The following is a 25,343-nucleotide window of genomic DNA, read 5'->3' on the forward strand; positions in this document are numbered from 1 at the left end:
CAAATAAGCAATTTTCAAGGACACATTAAACACAGACAATAGCCAAAGCTGGTCTCAAAGAGTAAGTATCAGACACCATCAGGAACTGAGCTTTCCTTAAGGATGAGTGCTAAACCCTGGCTCAGCCAAGGTCAGCCATGAAATTCCCATTAATCAAGGTTAGGCCTAGTTGTGATTTTGGCTCTCCTGGTTGCAGAAGCTGTCCCAGTCACACCAAGGGGTGGATGAGGTGCTTGATCCTGCAGACTCCCTGCATCAAGGGCTGCAGGTGCTGGGAGCCTCCCAGTTCATCTCAACTGGAGGGTATCCCTTAGACCAGGCTCAGCTTCTGCATTGCAATATGTTAGCTGTCCTGCATAGACAGTCACAGCCTACAGAAACTGATCTCTCCTTCTGTAGTGGGTTTAAAAAAAGGTTCATTGATTGCTCATAGAATGAAATGCAAATCCATACACGTGGCTCAAATATGCAGCACGTACAGAACATCAGGGCATAAGTCGGTGAGACCCAATGCAATTAAACCAAACACACAGGTCATTTCCCAACACAATTAAAAGGAAAAGTAAAACCAACCCAACAGGAAAGAATAAGAAATCCATAACTCAGCTCTTTTAAATTCTGGGTACCAAATACAATTTGTAATGGGAAAACAGTCTGAGAATTGTTTCTGCAGAGTGAGTGATGGAAGGTGAATGCTCGGGAAGACCCGTGATAATTATAACAAGAAATGGTGACGGAGGTTAGGGTTGTACAAGTGTCTTCCTACTGCCAGAACAGTAATCCTGTCAAGCCTCCTGGCAGAGGGCAGGCAGCTCCTGCACTTCCATGCCTTCTGTCATTAGCTATTGATCACTTCCTATTTTTAAGCTTCACACTAGTGGCAAATGAATAAATTGACAGCTTCATTATTTGGCTGTCCAAACAGACATTCCCAAAGGCTGCCCTCAAGGGGAAAAGCTGGCTACAGATGTAAGTATGCATCTCTTCCAACCTGGAAAAGCAGAGATTCTGAGCAGACTGTTCCAAAATAGAGAGTTCTTTCTGAACCTGCCTCAACTTCTTGCGTTCCAGAAATTATGTGGATAAAAGTAACCTCCAGCCGGTTCTGGACATGAAAGACCCAAGTCTACTGTATCTTTAGAACCATATACAGCATCATAGAATCATGAAATGGTTTGAGTTGGAAGGGGCCTCTAAGGGTCATCCAGTCCAACCCCTCTGCAGTAAGCAGGGACATTCTCAACTAGATTGGGTTGCTTGGAGCCTTGCTGAGCCTCAGAGGAATTGCAACTAACCAGGCATTGCAGGATTAGGCCAGACTGCTTTTGTTTGAAACAAGAGGCTCCTTTTCTTAGTCTATGTGGACCCCTAATCTTTTGAGGATGTATTGATCACCCCCTGCCATTCAGCAAGACTTGGACGGTCTAAAGAGTTGGGCAGAGAAGAAGCCAATGAAGTTCAACAAAGGCAAGTGTAGGGTCCTGACCCCAGGGAGGAATAACCCCTTGCACCCAGATTAGGGGCTGACCTGCTAGAAAGCAGCTCTGTGGAATAAAACCCTGAGAGTCCTAGTGGAGAGTGGATGCCTATGAGCCAAGTGGGTGCCCCCGTGGCCAAGAAAGCCAATGGAATTCTGGGGTGCATTAAGAAGAGTGTGGCAAGCAGGATGAGGGAAATCACCCTCCCTCTCTCTACACTGCCCTAGTGAAGCCATATCTGGAGTACACAATTCTGGGCTCCCAAGTATAAGAAAGACAAGGATCTATCCCAGAGAGTCCAGCAGGGGACTACAAGGATGCTAAGGAGACCAGAGTGCCTCTCTCATGAGGGAAGGCTGACAGACCAGAGGCTGTTTAGTCCAGAGGAGGCTGAGGGAGCATCTTACCAATGCTTATAAATGTTCAAATGTTGAGTGTCAAGAGGTTAAGGCCAGGCTCTTTTCAGCCATGCTAGGTAACAGGATAAGGGGCAATGGGCACAAAATGGAACACAAGAAGTTTCTTCTGAACATGAGGAAAAAATTCACTATTTTAAATGCAACAGAGAACTGCAACACACTGCCTAGAGACATTTTGGAGTCTTCTGCTCTGGAGGTATTCAAAACCAACCTAGATGCCATCCTGTGCAACCTCCTCTAGGTGAACCTGCTTTAGCAGGGGGATTGGACTAGATGCTCTCGAGAGATCCTTTCAACCTGCAACATTCTGTGATTCCCCCAAGTGGACTGGACTCAGAAAGACATAAATGTCTATGTGATGCCATTTCAGAGCTTGGATTCCACCAGAGTAGTGGGGTTCGGTCCCTGCCACAACAAGTACCCCAGACCCCAGGACTCTCCCCCAAAATATCCAGTTGCCAATATAGCACTTCTCTCCCACCCAAAGCCTTGGAACTCAGTGTTAGCACAGCAGGGTGCTCTAAGAGCTACTGCAGACAGGCTGGACAGCTTTGTAGAAAAGGCAATTTGGCTTCTTTGTAATGCCTGTTGAGCCACAGAAGGTTGCATATGCCACATTTCCAGCTGTTTCCATTTCTCTCAAGCTTTTCCAAAACCTTACTCCTTTCCCTTCCCTTTCTAAACCCATAGATTTGCTGAGATCTGGTGAAGGCACCAAGAAAGGGCTAAAAATATCTCTGTCCTGACTCCACGCAAAAGGAGAATGAATCAGAAGACATCTGCCAGAAGCTGTCTGATGTCATGCCAGCGGTCCAAAAACCTTCTCATGCCATGGAATATCAGTAGTGGAAGCACCATTCAGGTAGGCTGTTGCCACATTTCCCATACGTGAACATGTTATACCATTCCTGGGGCAACTAAGGCGACTACAATGCCTCCGTTCTTAGATGAGATTTAGTGCTTGGCAAGAACTTTGGAATCATTGGTCAAGACCTTGCTCCAACTATAATGAAGAGAAACTTTTTTGGTGGCTTTCATGGTCAAGAGAAGTAGCATAACATTGCCAGCTGGCACTGCCAAGACCATTGCCATGGGCTGGAAGTTTTACTCTCTGTCATTTGTTATTTAACTGCATAAGTTTTGCTCTCTTGTGGGGAGATACAGGAAAGGGCATGATATTTCATTATTTTATCTTTAAGCTTTCCAGTCCTAGGTAACAGCTTTCAGAGCCACATGTGGAGGCCTATGTAGGCAATACTTTCTTCTGCTGCTGCCACAGACATTCATATCACCTCTAATCAAGGCAGCTGAATGGTTAAAATTGGCTCTGACACCTTTGCTGGGACATTTTCCCTTCTTGTCCCACAGAAGACAACTGATTAAAGCAACAATCTCCCACCTGGCCCACTGAAACCTTCGGAAATTGCTGATATAGACTAAGGGCAAGAAAACTGCTCTGTTTTTTGAAGTCCATGACAGCTGGTAATTGTGATAAAAAAAAAATCCACCTCTTATTGCAAAGAGCTGTTCTGTGGAGTTAAAAAGTAGGAAGGTTTAAAATCTTACAAAGGCATGGCAGAGCAGAGAGCAAGCTGGCTGCCTAGTTGTATAGGACATCTATTTCATTAAAAAGACTAATTAATTACCATTGGGAGCTCCCTTGGGTGTAAGGATCTGATAGATTAAAAACAAAATAGCAATAATCTTGGTGGGTAGCAACAATTTTATTGGTATGCATGCATGCACATGAACAGGAATTTGGTGCTTGTACTTCCAATTTCTATAGGATTTTTCCTTGCATGTTTTTTTTTAGGTCGAGGAACTTCTCTCGAACTGAATAGAAGACAATGTCTGGAATATCACTGTAAATGTAATGGACAGAGTAAATTGACAGCAGCTCCAACTAAATTACAGTTTAAAAGACAAGGGAAGGCTCAAGGGACATCAAACAAAGGAAACTCTAGCTGACCAGCGCTCAGGTAAAATTGAATTGGAAATGTTCCCTGACTGATTAACATAACAAAAGTCCCAGTGTTTAAAAAGAAAGTCATTCTGCAGAAATAAGAGGAAGGGGGGGAGAGAAGAAACTGATCTTCCTCCAAACATACTGTAGTTATCTTTAAAAATATATGTGCAGGGAAAGATCTAAAATACTAGTGTGCAGAAGGTTTTGAAGAGTTTTATTAATGTGGTCACTCAGAAATATATGCATTTTTAAAAGAAGAATATGAATTGAAAGCTTCTCCAGTTTCATTTGGTCAGTTCATCACATATAAATACAAGATATCCTACTCTTAGATTTGCAGCTAGATTTTGGTAAAATATATATTTTAAAAGGACAGAGAGAAATTAAATTAAAAAATAAAATAAATGTGAAGAGTTTTATTTCTGCAGAACAGAGGTGTGAAAAAAGGTTTACTTATGAAAATATTACTTTTGGGAAAATCATCAACTACTTAATATATCAGTTGATTAATGGGGGTGTTTAATATATAAAAAAGGTATTTTTATTAGTCTCATCTCCCAAACACAAAAGAAACAGGGATAGATACTTGTGTTTTTAGAAACAGGTCTTTGTATTAATAGAGTATCTGCATGCTTGGAGTATGCATGCAGGAACAGATTAAAAAGGTACTTCACAAAAAGGTACTTCACAGTGTTCATAGCTTTTGAGTCACAGTTTAGGGAACACCTTGTCTTGCCTTGGTGTTGTGTCTGGATGATTTTATTTTATCATCCCAAATTACTGTGTGACACAACACATTTCTGTTTTCCTGGTGTTGAGATCCTCCAGGATCTCCAGGCCAAACCCCATAGAGGCCAGAGGAAGCCCAAGTACACCTCTCTTTGTCATAGGGGTATACATACATCCTGCCAGTTTTTGTGTTGTCTTGTTTCACACTACATCTAAAAAGCCACTGCTGAATTAACAGGTTTTGTTCTTTTTGCAGTATATTCATTCTGATGGGATGGGCACTTTATAAAGCTTAGATTTACAAGTAGATCGTAGCCTGTGAAAAATAGTTACCTGTAGCAAGACACAGTTGATGTCACTTGCTTCTTAGTTATAGTTGGCAAGGTTCTGGTTTACCCAGGATGCCAAGTGCATCATCCCACTGTGTCAGAAGCAAGGCTCGAGTAACTGGGTACACCCAGAAGAATGAAGAAGATGAACTGGAGAGGGAATGCCAAATTTTAAAGATTATCATGTTTTGCTGAAATGTATCTAAGATACAAAATGGAGGCCTAAGAAGAACATTTCTTCTTACAGTACAGGGAAATGTTCTGCCTGCAGGGCACAGGTAAGGAACACACACAGCTGCTACTGGCACTGCTCACAGGAATGCAGGTTTAACTAAATGAAGTTACTTTTTAATTCATCCATTTAATGGGTGGATAGAACCATAGAATGATTTGGGTTGGAAGAGACCTCTAAAGGTCATCTAGTTTCATCTAGGTCATCTAGGTCCCTGCAGTAAGCAGGGAAATCCTCAACTAGATCAGGTTGCTCAGAGCCCCATCAAGCCTCACCTTGAATCTCTCCAGGGATGAGGCCTCAACAACCTCCCTGGGCAACCTGTTCCATTTTTTCTCTACTCTCAAGGTAAAGAACTTTTCTCTAACATTCAACCTAAATCTACTCTTGTCTAATTTAAAGCCATTGCTGCTCGTCCTATTGCTGTAAGCCCTTGCAAACAGTCCCTCTCTGGGGATACTAAGGGTGAAATGCATTTTCTAGAGTACAGGCATCTGGCAGAACTCTACACCCTCAAATGTCTCTCTCTCAGAGTCCTCCTGCTTTTCCAAGCAGACACAGGCATCCACTGGGTCCATCTGGCACGTGCCAGCCCCAGGTGGGTGTCTCACAAACCCTTGGGTATGCAAAATGAGTCCCCGTCCATGCTTTTACATGCATCCAAAGTGTTACCAAGACATGTTTAATGAACAGCGACTTCAGAAGGAACAGAATTACACTAAAATTACAAGACTCCCTGGTTCTCCTGTTCCATAAGGTGGTCATTCCTTTGGAGAAGCCATGTACAAGAGGAAACAGCCACAAGCAGTTCCAGGGGAGGTTTAGGTTGGATATAAGGAAAAATTTATTCACCAAAAAGCACTGTCAGACACTGGAACAGGCTGCCCAGGGGAGTGTCTGAGTCACCATCCCTGGAGTTATTTAAAAGATGGGTAGATATGGTGATTAGGGACATGGTTTAGTGGTGGACTTGGCAGTGCCAGTTTAATGGTTGAACTTGATCTTGAAGGTCTTTTCCAACAAAAATTATTCTATTATTTTTATTCACACACAGTGACTCAGACAGCCTTGATTTGCATTGCACAACGAAGACTGAAACTCCTACTGTAGCCATATACTAAACAACTACACCTGACAGGGCTCAGAGGATCATAATACCTTCACCATGCACCAGTCAAATTGTAAAATAGAAGATTTAAAGCACCAAGTCTTCCTGCTCTTTGAGAATGTAGTTGCATAATAAAAAGCAAATCATGTTCTAAAAGGAACAATGAATTAATAAACTGTACTTTGCTATTAAACTACCAATAAAAAATGGATTAAAGAGTATTCCCAGCAGGAAAAGTTTAAAAAAAAATGTGTGCAGAAGAAGGGGATGGAATGGAGAACATGGTTCTGTAGAATCCACATGAGAGACTGGAGGGAGGATGAGAAGCTATGTGTTGTCCATGAGATCTGTTTGAGTAGAGAACAAGATAGCTGTCAAGAAGTCAAGAGTTTTAAGCAGGTTTACTGTTTATGTGGTAGAACATTTTGACTATGTGACACAGCCATAAAACTGGGAAATCCTGGAAACTGACTTGCACACAAAAGCTTTGAATAAAATATTTATTTCTTAAACGGCTATGATTGGCTTTGATGTGTACATGATATACCAGTTCATCTAAAGAATAAGAGGAAACGTTCTATTAAAAAAAAAAAAAAAGTCTTGAAATACCATTTAAAATGAGTTCTCAGAGCTTTTAGCTGGAAATACTCAACTGTGTTTGATTTCTGGCTACATCTTCTGTTTTCCAGAATGATTTTCTCCGCTCTGGAAAGATTTGTCGTGCCGGGGTCTACAGGATTTTTTTGCATTTAATTTCTTCATGCAGCCAAAATCATTCCAAGTGCCCAGTTTGGTGACTTTGCTTGCAACAGTTCTGTGTCACTTTTGGGCTTTCTTAGGGATGGCTTTTGGGGTTTTTTGTTTGGTTGGTTGTTTTTTTCTGTGATCCTACTGTAAGCAAAGCTGGCAAGCTGAGGCAATCTGAATTATCCCCATTTTATTTTGGATGATGCTTTCCATGGAGGGCAATACTGTGGGTGCTTCTCCTGATGTTTTGTTCTTTGGATGCTTCCCAGTACATTCACTGAGACTGCACAGGCATCCAGTATGCCTATAAACACTTCTACAGCAGAGCTAAACAATGAAATAGTTCAGACATCAATCACTCTCCTTAATTATGCATTTTCTTCACAAATGCACATTCCTTTCTGTTGTTCACAGGGGATGGCATGTGGGAAACACTGGGAAGACACTGGGAGATCTGTGTTGAGATGAGATCTGTTTGCCACCACTGCCTGGCTCATCACAACTGTGTTGGAGGTATCATTTACCTTTAACAGCAGTGTATTTTAGAAAGTCTTAATTCACTTCTGTCAGGCAATCAGATTGTTGCAAAATATATAAATTCTATATACAAATACCATCAGATGATGCAGCAGGCAATCACTGTGGTAATTAATCCCATGTTTTTGTAGTTGAAGTAACAATTCTCATTTCAGGATAGAGTTTGAGTAAGAAGAGCCTATCTATATCTGTAAATGAATGATATCATTATTTTGGGAAATGAAAGTTTAAGCTCTGTAAAACATACAATCCCATGGAGATCTCAGCAGAGGAACTTGTACGTGCAGGTGTTTAATGTGATAAGGTACGTTACCATTTATCTGTGTACTTGCAGACAAATATTAACATAGTCATGAATTAAGCTTTTAATCCCTTTTATTATAAATTGAATATCTTTATTTTAACAAACATCAACAATGCACATTATTGTGCTCCAAACTATTCATTACTATTCCCCACAGTGTACCATTACATGATACGCCATAATACATGTGTTAATATAATGCCAAGCATCTGCTTGAGTATTCCATAGTATATTTCATTCTCTCCCTCTCTCTCTTTTTGTTTAAACAAAGAGACAATCTCACAAAAGACACTTTTTATATAGGAAACCACAGAGTCATTCAGCCTCATGCTGGAGAAGGACAGTACAACAGTATGTGCCATTATCTGATGATTCAGGCCCTGCTTCCAAGTCTTCAGATCCCTTGACAGCCAGGAATAGACTTGACAACAAAGAGGAGCAAGAGGTAGATGTGAGGAGGTGGCTTTAGCTGATAGTGCTCAGATAGCCACCAAAACAATGTGCAAGTGACTTGTCAGTGATCACCAGGTGGCTTTCCTCAGTTGCAGCACCAGGACCTGCTGGTGGTGGCATCTGGAGGGAGCAGCATTTATGAGTAACATCATTAACTTCAGGACTGGTTCCTCAGAAACATTAACTTTGGGTTATTTAGGTGAGTTCTGCTCATGGAGTCATGACCAGAGAACTGTTTTGAGTATAGCTCTGGATCAGAATTGGTTTTGAAGAAATGCAAGCAAAGCTAGCACTACAGATTAACTGGAGGAGTGGGGCTTTATTTAAAACCCATAGAAGATTGAAGGAAAATATGAAATTTGTCAATGAACAACTGCTGCCCCTCCCCCCCAAGCAAACAAACAACAAACCAACAAGCCCAAGAACAAAAATTCAATCAGGTAGAAAAATAACACTACTAGAGCTGGGATTATGAAGAAAATGAAGCAGCAGGATTTCCATGTTTTTGTTTTATACCCCATTACACCTGCCAATTGTTTCCTAAGACATCTGCCAACAAAAAGAATGACATGGCCTTGCTATATGACCTTCTTAAAATAAGCCAGATGATAGTTTACTGCGAAGTACTCAAAACTCAAAAAAGTAGTGCTTGCTTTACTCAAAAGGGAAAGGGAATACTTGCTTTACAGGGAAGAGAAGGGAAGGCAAAGAGAAGGAGCAGTGTTCAGACTACAGTGTGGAACAAGTGTGATAAGAAAAATGAAATAATAAATACTACATTTTGATCAAAGGTTGGGCTTGTGTTTCAGTTGTCACAGAAAGTCTTATACTGAAAATATTATAACAGTAGTAACCCTTGAAGGCTGCAGTTCCTCTGTGACTCCAACAACCAGCTGCAGTCTCAAAGTTATTTTGCTTGCAAAGGGATTAAAAAGCCCCATTTGGAGTCAACCAAAACATGGAAGCAACATTACTGCCGTCACAGAAAGTGTTTGGTTTCTGTGTAAGCAGCTAGCTTGCTTGTCTGTTCTCAGTTTTGTAACAATTGTTTTTCTTCTAGTCAAGACTGTTAACAAAAATAACTAATGATTGTTCCATCAAATGAAAGATCATTGTTGCAAAGACATTATCCCAGAAATCTCATCAACTACTGTGATGGAATTTTGCTGAAAACATATTCCAACAGTTCAAATAAATTGTAGCTAAGTGTGAAGAAAAGGGAAAATTGATGATGGTGTATGGGTTATGTTTTAAAAGCTGTACATTGAGTTTAAATAATTCAGTGTAATCTTCATTATCCACAAAAAGCCTTTTGATTGTTTTATTCCTTTAAATGTGCCCTATTTAAATATTTTTCAAGCTTTACATATAGTATCTATGTTATTAGCTCTGTAAAGTGTTTACATGAAGCCTCAAAATGCAATCCTCAAGACACTGTAATTTACAGAGGAGCTAACACTGTCATAATAGCATCTTTATCCTACAACAAATCAGAGCTTAAAAGAATATTGCGAAGTAAAACAAATCCTATTAAAAAAAATCAGAAATAACAGTTTAAAATTACATTATGCTGAACCACCCTTGTGAGAGCATTCTGTAAGCCAACCTATCAAAGGGTACTAAAGTAGAATGATAAAGCACACAATGAGGCTAGGGAATGAATAGATTACAGGCTCTGTTAAATGTTAGATTTCACCTCTAGGTCACAGGGGAGACTTCTATACAGAGTAATTAAGTTTTTTGGTGATGTTTCTGAAAAATGTCAATGGTCACACTGAGACTTAACAAGTGAATGGTACATCAGTCTTCAAGTACCTGAAGAAGGCCTACAGGAAAGCTGGAGAAGGACTTTTAACAAGGGTGTGTAGTGATAGGATGAGAAAGAACTGTTTCAAACTCAAAGAAGGTAGATTAAGTTTAGATACTAGGAGGAAATTCTTTACTGTGAGAGTTCTGAGACACTGGCACAGGTTGCCCAGAGAAGCTGTGGCTGCCTCCTTCTCCCTGGAAGTGTTCAAGGCCAGGCTGGATGGGGCTCTGGGCAACCTGGTCTAGTGGGAAGGTGTCCCTGCACATGGAAAGGGGACCTTCAAGGTCCTTTCCAACCTGAACAATTCTGTGATTTTCTGCATTTCAAGAAACAAGCCTTCACCACAAGAGCATTGCCAATCAACTGTGGTCAAAACTGCAAAATTTTAAGGATTCATTGAGTTTCACTAGCAAATAAAGAACATGTCCCAGTGCATGCAAGCAATTAGCAGTAAGAAGCCTCAACTAACAGTGCAGGGGAATCACAGAATCACACAGAATCACAGAATCCTAGGGGTTGGAAGGGACCTCGAAAGATCATCTAGTCCAACCCCCCCTGCCAGAGCAGGGCCACCTAGGATTTGTTTTCTTGCTGAAAATAAACCCATGGCTGCAGTAACAGGGTACTATCAGGCATTTCAGGAAATAAATGGAGTTTCCAGTGTATTTTCTGCTATGTAGTTGCATCACTTTTAAGGGGGTAATAACAGTGCCTTCCTCTCCCCTCCACACCCTGTGAGTTGCTGTTATTTTTATCACCTCCAGATGGTTCAGCATGGTATTTACTGCACCTTCTGTAAGAAACTGAAGACTATTACTTCAAGATAATTACTGCAGGGCAAAATTTGAAATATTTTCTCAAAACTTACTGAGTAAAATCTTAGATCCAGTGAAAAGTTTGCCACTTGACTTCAGTAAAGTCAGTCCTGGGATTTTACTGCCTTGCTATTTATGCGCATGTTAAATGGCTAAAATCACTCCCTTCCTAGGTGAAATCAACTGCATCTTACTCTGACTCCCAAGATATAACAAAGTAATCCTATAATCACAGAATTTGCATTGTCTCAATTTGCCTGATCCACATCTCATGAAATTTCTTTCAAATGTATTTATCCATCACTATTGACACATTTTTAAAAATTGAAGTAGACTAAGTTCCTTGAAGCAAGAAATTCCACATTTTCTGTTTTGCACAAATCCAAGTACTTCATCAAAACACTAAAATTAAACTAAATTTTCTTCATTTTCCATAAGAAGTACATCCCTCAGACACATATTACCACAGTTAAACAGCCTCTGAGATGAAAAAAACAATGCAGAATCACAAAATTACATGTGTCACAGAAAAAAAAAACATTGCACCATAAAACCCTGATAAACCAAACATAACAAAATCCCTTCTCTAAAGAAAAGGAAAAGACAAATAAGTGCTAACACACTGCTTTTAACATTAGAAACCAGATGAGATAATGGCTTTGGAATAATCAAAATCTTTAAATTATATTCATAGGAAGTTTTTCCTTCTCCTGAAAGTATTTCCAATCCTTTATTTCCCCACCACCACCACCAATACATAAACAAGCTAACTTATAAACCCTTCATTCTTAAATTATTCTTTTAGAAGAATACCTCCCGTCAAAGGATAATAAATGCAAAGGTTGGAAATAAGCTCTCTCCAGCCAAACTGAACCCAAAGACATGGAGTATATCAGACTAGGACCACTGAAGGAGTAAATTTAAAACAAAACAAAACAAAAGCTTTACAGTAAAAGAAAACTTTGACTACAAAATATAGTTACATGGTCCTAAATAAAAATGAACATTCTAGTGCAGCAATATTACACATTCATAGGGAGGGATGCTTTCATCCTTTGTATACATATTCCAAAGAGCTGTGGTAATCCTGCAATTAGTCAGTGGCAAACAAGACTGCTGTACCACAAATACCCTGCAAGGTCCTCAGTGAAATTCCTAATAAAGCAGGACTGTACCTGTGCCTGTGCCAAGAACAAGACAGCTTTGTGAAATGCCGTGGCTGCTCCAAGGGCACTGCTGACTCAAACCACCCCTCAAAGCACATCCTAGCCAGAAGGGCACAAAGAATACCCAAGCTCTTCCTCGTTCCAGGGAGTGAAACACAGAACTCTTGAATAAATTTTAAAGCACCATTAATTCACCAGGTGAGCACTGTGAAATTTTTTACCTATATGTCAACCTTCTACACTCCTTCAGCAGGTACAGATCAAACTCCTTCGCACTTGTAGGCTGTTATATAGCATAATATGAGATTATTATTCTTTTATATAATTTTTGTTCTTCTCTTTAGTACCCCCAAAATTGCCAGGGAACCATGGTCCTGAAGTTAAAAGTAAACTGGAAGCCAGTTTTTCTTCTGTCTTCAGCACACAGCAAGCCACAGGATTTCTTCACTGGGGCTTTCGTTGCTGAGTCCAAGTAAAAATATGTGGGGTGCCCAGTTTTTATCTAAAACCTTACATTCTCCATAAACTTTTCACTAGTAGCTAATTATCACTATTTTAAAAATGCATACTTTATCGCTAGAATCATAGAATTTGTTGAGTTAGAAGGGCCCCATCAGGATCATGAAGTCCAACTGCTGTCCCTGCGTAGGGCCCCCCCCAGAATCACACCGTGTGCCTGAGAGCATCATCCAAGCTTCTTGAACTCAGGCAGGGTTGGCGCTGTGACCACTTCCCTAAGGAGCTCAGCTGCCCTCTGAGTGAAAAACCTTTTCCTGATATCCCACCTAATCCTCTCCTGGTTCAGCTTCCTACTGTTTCCCTGAGTCCTGTCCTAAGTCATAGGAGTGAAGAAATCAGCACCTATCCCATCTCTTCCCCTCCTGAGGAAGCCATGTACAGCAGTGAGGTCACCCCTCAGCCTCCTTTTCTCCAAACTGAACAATCCAAGTGACCTCAGTCACTCCTCCTAAGTCATCCTAAGTCATCCCTTCCAGACCCCTCACCATCCTTGTTCCTCTCCTCTGAATGCTCTCCAACAGCTTGATGTCTTTTCTGTACTGTGGTGCCCAAAACTCCACAGTACTCAAGGTGAGGCTGTACCAGTGCAGAGCAGAGTGGGACAATCACCTCCCTTGACCTCCTGGCAATGCTGTGATTGATGCACCCCAGGACATGGTTGGCCCTCCTGGCTGCCAGGGCACTCTGCTGGCTCATGTTCAGTTTGCTATCAACCAGGACCCCCAGGTCCCTCTCACGTCCCTCTCTATCTAAATCTAATCCTTTCTAGTGTAAATTTCTTTAATCTCACCTTCCAGCTGCCTAAATGATTTATTCTTTCTCCTGCTAATGTAAATTGACTATAAGAGATCTCCCTCTATCTCATATAGCACCATATATCCATAGCATAAGGATCTAGACCAGTAATTCAAAAGGACAATAATTGTGCTACAGGAGTGTCAAGAGGAAGTCAATATGGGTTAGGTTATCTTGACATTACTATAATAAAATGATCCTTATTCCCTCTTTCTATTACTACAGTGTCAAGAGGAAACAACTAATACTGGAGCAGTCAGGTGAAAACTGCTGTTATGGCACATGGCAAAACACAGTCACTCCAATCCCAGTTTAAAGATGCTAAACAAGTCAAGTGGAGAAGCTAATATTATTCTCATTTTACAGAGTGAGGACTGAAGGACTCAAAGATCTGCAAAAAGCCTCATAAGAAGTCTAAGGGTCCCAGGACTTCCCAAGTCTTTTAAATCTTATCCTGTTGCATTAACACGATATCTTCTCAAGTTTTTCTCAAACCCACCACTCTAAAATTTTAGCAAATTAATGTCTGCAACTTTTTATTGATCTGAGATCAAGATCTGATTGGTTTGTTGTGAAAATATCCTATGCTCAAAAGTCCACCTTGCTTTGAAAACTGTTCTATGTAATGTAGCTCATGGCCATTACTGGGGTAGCACACAGAGATTGTGGAAGCTCTGCAGATAGGCAGGGAAAAAACTCTAATTCCAAACACCATTTTAATGAAGGAAAAATTGTTTGTTTCACTTTTCAAATCACTTCTTTGTGCCACTTGTCACATCTTAACTACAAATATCCTGAACTTTCCATTTGTAAGATGACATTCAAACAGAAATTAACCCTGAACTGGCTCCTCAATGTAAAGAAGTAGTATAAGAAATTATTATAGTCCCTGTGTTGATAGAAGAAATTGAGACACAGAAGTTAGGAACCTCAGTTCCTGCACTATCACTGCATGGCAGAGTAGTTTGGAGTTAGGTGACAGGATTTCTAGCACTGGGTTCAGAGGAGTTTATAGCCTGATGCTTTCTTCATGGAGACTTTATGAATGACACAGCAACAGAATTAGGCCCATCTTTTAACAGGAAAAGCTGTGGGTTTTTTCTTTTTTAAACTATATGGAATTGAAAAAACAAAACAAACAAACAAACAAACAAATAAAAAAACCAAACCCAAAAAGGAATAGGATATGGTAAATATACTTTGCTGTAGGAAAGTGTGTGTTGTTTTTAACTTTAAAAATCTCATAGGTCTCCTAGACCCAAAGCATATTTGTAAGCTATACACTGCCTAAACTTGTGCATTAATAAACAAAAACATTTTTGGCCATGCTCACATTAAACTACGACTGTGGCATCAGTAAATGAAAATCAATTGAAATCAATTTAGCTGGGATAAAAAGTCCCCATCCCCTGCTGCAGCTCATCTGGTGTGCTAACAGCTCCCAGCGATGAAACAGGTGCTTGTAAATTAATTAGCCTACTGAAACACACCTTAAAATGAATTTCCCAGAACACCCTGGCAGTGAGCCATCCTGGTCCCATGAGCTGATCAGTGCTCTGTAAATATTGAGATTTGATAAAGTAAACGCTACTCTGGCAGCAGATGGTTTGGAATGCTCTGTTGACATTGCCTGCGATTACTTGGATATGAAGACTTTGCTTCTCATAGGCCTCCTTTGGGAGCCACTGGAGGACTTGATCCCCTCTCCAGCTATTTGCCTTCTAATTGAAAATCCTTATTCCCAGATGGAGCATAATGCTGCTGCTTCAGGCGTCTAGCTCTGCACTGCTTGACTGTTGATACATGGGTAATTGCTTTCAGTAATGCAGGTTAAATGTGACATTTAGTGCTTAATAAAAATTATCAAGGCCAAAGCCGTTTATCATTCTTACACTTGGGCTGTCAGTTCTAAAGGAATTTTCAATTCATTTGAATTCTTGCTGAAGAGAGAGGCGAGCAGCTCCTCCCCCGGAGAGGGGGAGAGGCTGGAACCAAACTTGGGCATTTTTCTGCTTTATTTCTCAGATTTGTTTGCTAACAAAAAACCCTTTAAAATTAACCTATCAAACATGGCAACCATCTCCCTTTGTCCCTTGCATGTTGGTGCATAACATATAATCAGCAGCCACTGTGTACACAAAGCACATAAACCAGATGCACTACACTGCACCTTCTGTGGGTGGCTGGAAGCTGAAAGTCATTCCTCTTGTAGCATCATAAAGAAATGAACCTGAACGGAAAGGGACTTTGCTGAATTGAGTCATTTCAACCTCAAAGTGCTGGAGAAATAAGAAGGACAAAAGCTTCCATGTTATGGTAGGCACGGCAGCTCTGCTTCACTGAGGGCATTTGTGATAACTGCTGCAGTGCTTCAGAGTTTTTGTTTGGTTGTTGTTGGTTTCGTGGTGCTTGTTTATTTTTTTTTTAATATGATGATTCCTATAGGGCAAAAAGGACTAACATTCTCAGTATGGATTAGTGACTCGATAAGAGAGCTATGCTTCAGTCCAGAAAGCTTAGAAAGATAAAATCTGAAATGAGGATTTGCTGAAATCTGCTGACTGAGACATCACAGTGCAGTCACATCCTTGCTTTCAAGTGTAATCATCTGACATGGTTAACAGATATCTTTGAGGAGAATTTACAGATCTTTACATTTTAGCCATTGTTACGTGAGTAGGCAGACCAACTATTAGATCATTCCTACTCCCAGAAGTTTCTTCTCTAATTTAGAGGTAGAGACTCGTTTCTTCTAATTCCTGCCACATTTTCCAGAGAGCTGAAATAAGTAGCTAGCTAACTAATCAGATCCCATCTCCATCATCTTTGGAGGGATTCCTGAGATAACTCTTGCTAGATTTGTAGCAGTTTAGGCTACCCTTTGTGCATCTGCCACTTTGGAAGGAACAGAGGCATAGGAAAGATTAAAAGGAGATCATCAGTCAGAATGGTATGTCCAGATACAACCTTCAGCTACCATGAACCTTTGTTAATACCTTTCTATAAATCCCTTTTGTCCCTCACATCCTGAGCAGTCTCCAGAGAAGCTCTTACCTGTTTACTGCACAGCAGTGACAGTGATCATGGAGTCTCCCTCCAATATTACACCATCTGGTCTCAGAAAAAATCACCTTAGTACACTGCACAACCAAATCTAATATAGGTTTGAATAAAAAGACAGGCATTATTACACACAGCAGAGCAGTCAAGCACAACCTCTGTTTAGATATTTGGTATTTTGCTGAAGAAAGAATGGTTTTTATCAATAACATCAATAAAACCCATAAAATTAATCCATATTGTGGTGGTATGCAACTTTATCTCAACACTTCATGTAATTTGGAGTATACCTTCAAACACTGCATCTCTGCATCCGCTGCAATACATTATCACTGTTAATGACTAAAGCAACTCTAGGCATACCAGTGAGTCAGATGGCTGAAAGCCAACAGAGTTAATAAAGTGGTGATAGTAATTCAGGAAACTGAAAAAAAAAACCCAAACAAAAAACCCAATAAAAAATTGTCCAGATGTTGTCACAGGTGGTATTAACTTCAAGGCGATAACGTGTCCCCAAATGTACCATTTTCATAAGTTCCAGCTTCTCCTTTTGGAAGATGCTTTCATTTTCCTCCTGGCTTAATTAATTTTCTCAAGCTTGGACTTCCTTCTCTATACCTCTGTTACAATCAATAACTAATTATTTTAGTTTCTAGAATTCATTGCCCCTCACTTTTTGTTTTTTATGTTATATTGTCTGTCTCATCACAGAAAATATAAGAATTTTTAGGTCACTTTTACCTTAGAACAGACCCTTTTGAGAAACCTGACTTGGGTGCCTATCTGGCAGCCCATGTAAGAGCCTGGAAAGTCAGAGCAGGAGGATAATTTTAGCTAAATATGGCATCTAGAGAAAGTAACTTCCTCTGGTAGACATCTGAGGAAATATGACTGACACCTTTACCACCCACCACTTTTTTCAGGAGTAACAAGAAGGATGCAAATTTGGTTTTAAAGCCCATAATCTGGTGCCAAATTCCTTTATTTGTAGTAAACATTGGTTTCTCTGTAGAGATTCTGCACAGCTGGAAGATCTACAGTGCCTCAAGTCTGCCTTCTCCTGTTGAGGACCTACCTGTTTCCCCCCTTTCATCTGTGTCTCCATCTAGAGTTGCTCACTGTAAATCAATATAGGAGAATACTGGCTGCAGAAGTATGCAGGAAAACCAGAAATTAGTATTTCCCTTCTATATAAAGAAGGCAATGAAGCTCTGCCATGTTGCCAGATCCAGGAAAAATCCTAAATTTAGAGATGTACCCTATGGATCTCTCAACAATCCTACTGCTATCTACTCCGCTTCCTAAATCATAAGAACTGAATTTAGCTGAAGATTATTTGCTGTAGATACTTTGCTCTTTTTCCTCTGTGCTGGAATACCACATATTAGGAACTCCCCTGGGGAAAATAACTTTCAAAAAAATATAGTGGATGCTAAGTGACTTAATGGATAATAAAATGCCTTGTGCTTCTGGGACTGCTATTTAAAGAGCAACCTGATGTTTTATGTAAAATACGTATTGCAGTCTTGGGACCTAACCCCACATTTCAGTAGGATTGACTATAGGTAAAGCACTTTTTCCCCAATAAGAGCACACACTTCTAGGAATCATTAACAAGCTCCCACAGGACAAGTGGCCTTTCTTGCTGCCAGCTCCCCCTCCAAAAAAGTAGGACTTACTGAGTAAAGAATAGTAAAAAGAAAATCAGTAATGAAGTCTAATTTCTCTTCACCACATAGGCAGTGGTGCTAGAGTACAGATATAGAAATAAAAACAATTCTGCATTTAAAAGATACTTTTTTGTCACCTCACCTAAAGTATGAAAATCTATAAATTAACCAGTTCTAGTGCATATGTTCTGTGGCATATAAAATAATTTATTACTTGAGTAGGCTGTTCAGCTGATATATTCTGCCCCGGTTTGGGACATTATAAATTCCTTCAGCACTGGTGTCAGAGATTGTTTTTGCACAGAACTCAACTGTCTTCAGAAACAGCTGGAAGAAAGCTGCATGGAAGCAGCAAGCTACGGAGTACACGTTATCCACACATGTGAGAAATGATGTCATTATCTGAGAAGTACCAGTTCAGACCTTCCAAAGTGTCTGAGGACATCTAGGTTAAAAAAAACACTGTACAAGAGCTGGAAGCACCAAAGATGAAGAGCACTTGGTCCCTGGGAAAGAGCCCTCATCATCTTCTCTGGGTGGCTGCATGCATACAGGGCATTGTGAGCATCTGTAAAGACAGCTGTATCTAACCATAGGTAATGGGCTGGAAACTCATTTCCAAGATGGATACAGGGGAGGAAACAAAGGGTACTAAAAAAAAAAAACAAAACCCCACATCCTACTAGATACTCAAAAGGGGAAACACTGTATGTCAGCCTTTACTTGCTATTTCCTTCCTTGTTATACAGACCCACCTTTTAAATTCTTTTTTATTTTTAAAATTTTTTTAGAATAAGCCATCTTAAAGAAATCTTTCTTAAAGCCATGTTTAGAATAAGCCATCTTGGAGAAAAAGTGTTACAGTTGTTACAGTTGCTGGGCAGGGGAAACTTAAAGTTAGAAGGAAGAACTTTGTCCTCCTAGAACAGTGCCAGATAATTTAAGTAGGTGAACATGGGCAAGTGGGAACTTGCTCAAAGCTTACAGGAAGTTACTTTATCATGTGAAAAAAAGATGAAATGCAGAAAGTGTGCTCATCTTGATTTTGTGGTCATCACTGGCTTGGCTGCAGAAAGAATCTTTTAGTAAAACTTGCACTCTCCTGACACACAAGAGAAAATTATTGTATGTTTCTACTACTATAAAGAAAATACTCATGTTGCCTCATTTCTCCATATTCTCAGCCATCACAAGCTAAATAGAATAAATGCAGGAAATGTTTAGAGAATGATAAAGCATTCTGACAATAAGAAGCCCCCATTTGGGGGTCTTAAAGGGGCTGGTGGAATAGCCAGCTGTAGGGTTGGCAAGGGGCACTACAGCCCCCCTTGCCAGTGTGCTTGGCAGAGATCTGGAGTTGCTAATGTGATTCAGAGAAGACACATTTGAAATCCCAAGGAAGTTAATTGCAAAGAGCCTTGACTAGGGGAAGGCAGTCAGTTGGAAAACGATGTTTCAATACAAGTCATGTACCTCTCCCCTGTGTGAAGGTCTTTTCCTGAGGTTTAAACTTTGCTTTGAATTCAAGATCAGTTTGGATGTGGCTAGGAAGGTTTGAGGTTCCTCGGGTCTAATTGATTACAAGTATAAATGGCCTACTTTGGTCCAAGACTTTGTTCTCTTTCCAGTCATGGTATGAATAATGACACTCACTTGTATTAATGCTGATTGGCCTCTTTCACTGCTGCATGTGTATGAGCCCAGAGCAGCAAAGCACCACTATGAGAAGTCCTTGTGGCTTAATTTTCTGCTTTCTATAGTTTTATCTACCATCATCAGTCCCCTGAAAATCCTGAGATTTCTCTGCTATAGATTTAGCTTGTAAAATCATCCAATTATCTCCCTTATCAGCTTTTATCAAAAACTTCCTTGCTGTTAGTTTATTCTCCATCTTGAGACTGTCACTCCTTAGCTTTCTTTCCATCTTCTCTTTGCTTTTGGCTTAAGTCCAATAAGTATCTTATATACATATATATATGTATATAGTCCTCTTCCATATTGGAGGGGAAGATATTGTATACTTTCAATATGGAAGAGGACTATACACCTCTTTCAACTTTGAGAAAATTATTTTCAGGACTCTTTTCTTTAGGGTTTCCAGATACTGATCTTCTGATTTCCTCAGAAGTTACAGATTTTGCAATTCATCTGCTTAGCCACTTTTTTTTTAAATTCCACATGTAGACAGCTGACATATTTATTAATTAGACCTATAGTATAATATACATATACACGATACTATTATTTTTATATAATATAAAACACACATTGTGCTTGAGTGAAATATACCTATACCTGATACACCTAATGGTGTGTGTGAAGTGCCTGTACTGATACTTTAGACTTGATATTATAAGAACATAGATTGTCCTGAGTACTACTCACTGGTTCAGATTCCATTATATAATTGCATTGGTGTGAGATCCCAAGAAAAAGTGGGTGAGGCAGGATTTATGATTTGGTTGGGAGAAGAATTCAGTCCCCTAAATCCCCATTTCTGTTGACTCTGTGCCTGGCTCCTGACAAACTCCCCTTTTGCTTCCCAGCACTTAGGCTACATGACCTAGCCAGGGCAGTGTTATCAGCCTCATTTTCCCAGGAGCAGGTATAGCTTTGACCGTGTAAGTTAAAAAAAAAAAAAAAAAAAAAAAAAAAAAAAAAAAAAAAAAAAAAAAAAAAAAAAGTTTTAATGTAACTATTTTTTAAAATAACAGAAACGTTGGATTCTGAAACCAGGAGCAATTTCACAACCCACTTTGATGAGAAAACACTTGTTTACAAGCATTTCATTCTATGTGGTCAGGACAAGTGTCTTTTCCAGATTATCTGCCTATGTTACATCATCAGAGAAGACATTTGCACGTCTGTACATTGAGGTGGTAAAAGCTTATTGGACTGCAAATTTTTATTTTTTCATGGAAAGCAAAAGAAAATAGTCCTCCCACGGGCTGCTTGATACTAACACTGGGCCACTAATGACAATATCCACCTCTAGAAACATGTTATAGAGTTTGGAAAGATGCAGATTTTATGTGGTAAAAGTCAAGAGGTACTGAGTTTTTCTTTCTGCATTAAGGTCTTTGTGAGGGAAAAAATGTCATTTTTCCTAAATGAAATGAAATTAAGGAAAAATAATAGACGTTTTATTTAATGGATAGTTATTTAGACATTTTCTCTGCCAGTAAATATTACAAATTTAATGCCACAGAATATGGTTACCAATCATATCTGAATCTGTTTCTACAGATATTTTATTGTGAAATAAAACAACTGTGTTTGAGGATTTCTTTCTTAATTTATACTAGTTACAATTAAAAAATTATTAAACCTTTTTTAAAAATAAATATTTCAAATATTAAAGTAAATTTTTTTTTCCTAAGGTTTCTTAAAGCAAGAGATTGATCTGCTCTCATTTTTAGTTTCTGAGTTATTTCCACAGTGTGTGAACGGGTTTTGTTTGAGCTAAGGACTGTAAAAAGTCTTGAAAATCTGAATGCTCTTTAAAATTTAAATGTTACATAAAAAGGAAGGAGGATCACTACCATTATAAAAGAGAGTTAATTGTCTTTGGTCTATATTAACATCATATAAATAAAATTATTCATCCCTGTGATAAAATAAGAAGTTATTAATCAAAAAAAGACACTATCCAAGTAGGTTAATTGCACAGTCAGTAGAAGGAAACCAAGAAAGGGGAGTATTTTTTCAAATCTGGAAAGAACTGTCAACAGAAAGCACTAAACAGTAGCTGAAAAGGATAAAGAAAAAAAAAGTTTTGGTTTTTGGAAGAAAAAATAAAATTGTTGCTATTAAATGTTTAAATTAAATCATACCTATCCATATTAGGTTTAAAAATATGGCTATATCTAAAACGTTTCACAGAACTGTTAGGACTAAGAAGACATTTATTCCTTTAAATGACTTGTGTAAATTCAGAATTCTCATTTTAATTATGATCCACTGTCCCTAGCCAAAGATAGAACTGATTGCATTTGGAGTCCAGTGGAGACTGAAGTTTTTAATATTGCAATAATCTAAACCTGGGTAGGCTGTAACAAGCACACGATGCATTAGATTTATACACTGATCCCCCACATCCATTAATAATTTTTTAAAAGTTCAGCTTAAAAACGGCTTGAGAAGTGGATGCTTACTCTTACTCTACAAAACATAACTAATTCGATAAGGAGCAGAAAAATTATAGAGAAAAATTATAGAGAAAAAGAAAGTTAATTTAATGAAATTAATAATAAATATATAAAAACACATAAACAATAAATATAATAAATAAAATAAAGTGCTTCTTCAGAACTAACAGAGCGTGGCAGGCCCACAAAAGCTTGTACCAAAATAAAGGACACAGGGAGAGTATCTATAATGTAATGCATGTGTAAAGAGAACTCCTTCCTCCCCTTGGAAAGACTTCAAAAACTCAGAATAATATTTTCAAGGGAAATTCAACCCATGTTGTAGAACTCAGTAAAATTATGCAGCCCTGTGATAAAGTAAGAAGTTATTAATCAAAAACAGACACTATCCAAGTAGGTTAATTGTATGGTCAGTAGAATGAAACCAAGAAAAGGGAGTATTTTTCCTAATCTGGAAAGGACTGTCAACAGCAAGTCCTAAACAAAAGCTGGGAAGGAGAAAAAAAAAAAAAAAGAAAAGAAAAGTATTCTTAGCTTTAAGATTTTCAGCAAGAGTTTGGACAGGCTGAGCTCAACAGGGCAAGCACTGTTCCTGAGCTTGCAGTGTGTTAACCACTTCCATCCCAAAAAGGAGCCTCAGCAGGACAAACTGCTCAGGTCTGGAGCCAAGTTCTGCTGAGGTAACATTCTTTTTAGTATGCTGACCCAAATGGCCAACTTCAGAGCATCGTGACAATAGGAGAGACACAAAGCAGGAGACAGGAGAAAATTTGTAGTCAGCTTGATGGGTATGGTAATGTAAGAAAATGTCATCGAGACAGACCCTAAAGGGAGTTTAGAACATGGAATATAAACCAAAAGAATCTGGAAGCTCTTTAGCAGAACTGAGCAGATTAATTCCTACACTGTCACGGAAAGGGAGTTTCCCCCTTTCTCCCCCCCAAGTAAGGCAGAGGTTTACCATCAGCGATGGCAAAACAAAAATTTATAGAAAGATGAAGAAAACAAAATATTTGGAGGGATTATAATAAGTGAACATGAAGTATATATTTGCCATTTGGAAAATATGAAACAATGTTACAGTCTAAAAGCCAGCTGGAGCTAAATATAAGCTGTACTTGACACTATATCCTATAAGAGAGAGTTGAGGTTGTTCAGCCTGCAGAAGGCTCCAAGGAGACCTTAAAGCATCCTTCCAGTATCTGAAGAAGCATAGAGGAGAGCTGGGAAAGGACCTCTGGAAGGGCAAGGACATGACACAAGGTAGTGGCTTTAAGATGGAAGAGGGGGGATTTATATTAGATATTACGAAGAAATTCTTTACTGTGAGGGTGGTGAGACAGTGGAACAGGCTGTCCAGAGAAGCTGAAAATGCTTCATCTCTGGAAGTGTTTAAGGCCAGGTTGGATGGGGCTTTGAGCAACCTGTGTTAGTGGGAGGTGTCCCTGCCCATGCAGGGAGGTTGGAACTGAATGATCTTTAAGGTCTTTTCCAATTAAAACTGTTCTGTGATTCTATGAAGACCAACACATCTTCCAGTCTAACAAAGGTATTAGTGTTGTCTAAGCTGTTCTCCAATGATAAGTTCAGAAATGTAATTGGCCTGTTCATAATAGCTTTGTGGTTTGGTGCATGTAATAGTTAGGATTTCATATCTAATTTTCCCCATAAAAAAAACAACAAAACAAAAAAACCCAAAAATTCATAAAACCACACACACACAAAAAAAACAAAAACAACAACAAAACGAAAACAAACTAAGAGAAAAGCAAAACAAAACAGAAACCAAACAAAAAAATGGTGAGGAAAGTTTGGCTTTAGAACTGACTGTACAGATGGGGGAATCCTACCCATATGGAAATGTCTGAAATACCGAGCTATCCGAGATATAACTTGCTTTTTAAAAACGATCATTTAAAAACTGATTAACCACAGTTTTCTATCATAGCTCATTTTCCCATCCAAAAGGGCTGTTTTGTTGGAAGCAATACGCAGGTTTCTCTTACAAGTTATAAATTAAATTGTTAAGAAACAGAAAACAATGAGGATGTTTGTTTCTCTGAAAAGAGCTGTGCACATTTCATAGAGCTATTTTAAATGGCTTTATCATATAAGATTTGTTCATAGTAGCCCATAATAATGTTAAAAATTTATTAAAATAATGTTTAAAATAATGTTTAAAATATTTCTCTGTAATGTAGAGTTAAAATAAATAATTCAACTGCGTATTTCTCTTTCTCAAGAGTGCATAACTGAATACTTTAATGCTTTGAAGTTTATTCCTTTAAGTTCTATGTTTGGTCTAAACCATGAAGGATTTTTGCAAAGTTTGAGTATTTCCCTTTCAACAAAGTCTGAGTAATCACAGCCAAGAGACTGTGGAGCCCAGGTCTGTGCTGGCATTCAAGCTAGAGAGTCAGTATACAGAAAGAATCAAGAAGAATTTGCTTTCCAATCAGTTAATATTGTCTTTTTAATCTTTTGGGTATGACAACTAAAATACAGCCTGTCCTTACAGTTTCAGATTTTCAAAGGACTCTGAACATGAGTGGTCTAGGAATATGAGGATACATTAATTTAGAAATTATATCCTTCTCAAAATTACTTTTTTCATGATCTTTCACTGTTTTAAAACGACTTACCAAGAAACAGAATTATGCATGTGTTCATCTACACTACACTCAGTAGATTTTTGAGCTTTATTCCCATGTTATTATGGCATCATGTGTGCAATACTTAGTTATTTTGAAACATTCTCTGAAAACAATCAGAACCATGTAGCTGGGTCTGATTCTAATTTATCACACTCAGATAAGCATAGGCTTCCACTCATAATGTCTGTTTTCTCCAGAATTACAGTATTGAAGGGTTCTCAGCTGATTTGTCTCCTGTTTTTAAACAGAGTTGATTTACCAGTGCAGATTTCCCTGCATTGCTCCTTCCAAATATTCTCTCAGCATTCTGCAGGCCTGAAACTTAAGTGGAGATCTTTTTTAATCTCTGTATGAAATGACTGTTTTCTCTAACGAAATTGCTGAGGAGGATGCTGACTAATGAA

The sequence above is a fragment of the Calypte anna genome, chromosome 1 (genome assembly GCF_003957555.1).
Source record: "Calypte anna isolate BGI_N300 chromosome 1, bCalAnn1_v1.p, whole genome shotgun sequence".
NCBI classification, from domain to species: Eukaryota; Metazoa; Chordata; class Aves; order Apodiformes; family Trochilidae; genus Calypte; species Calypte anna.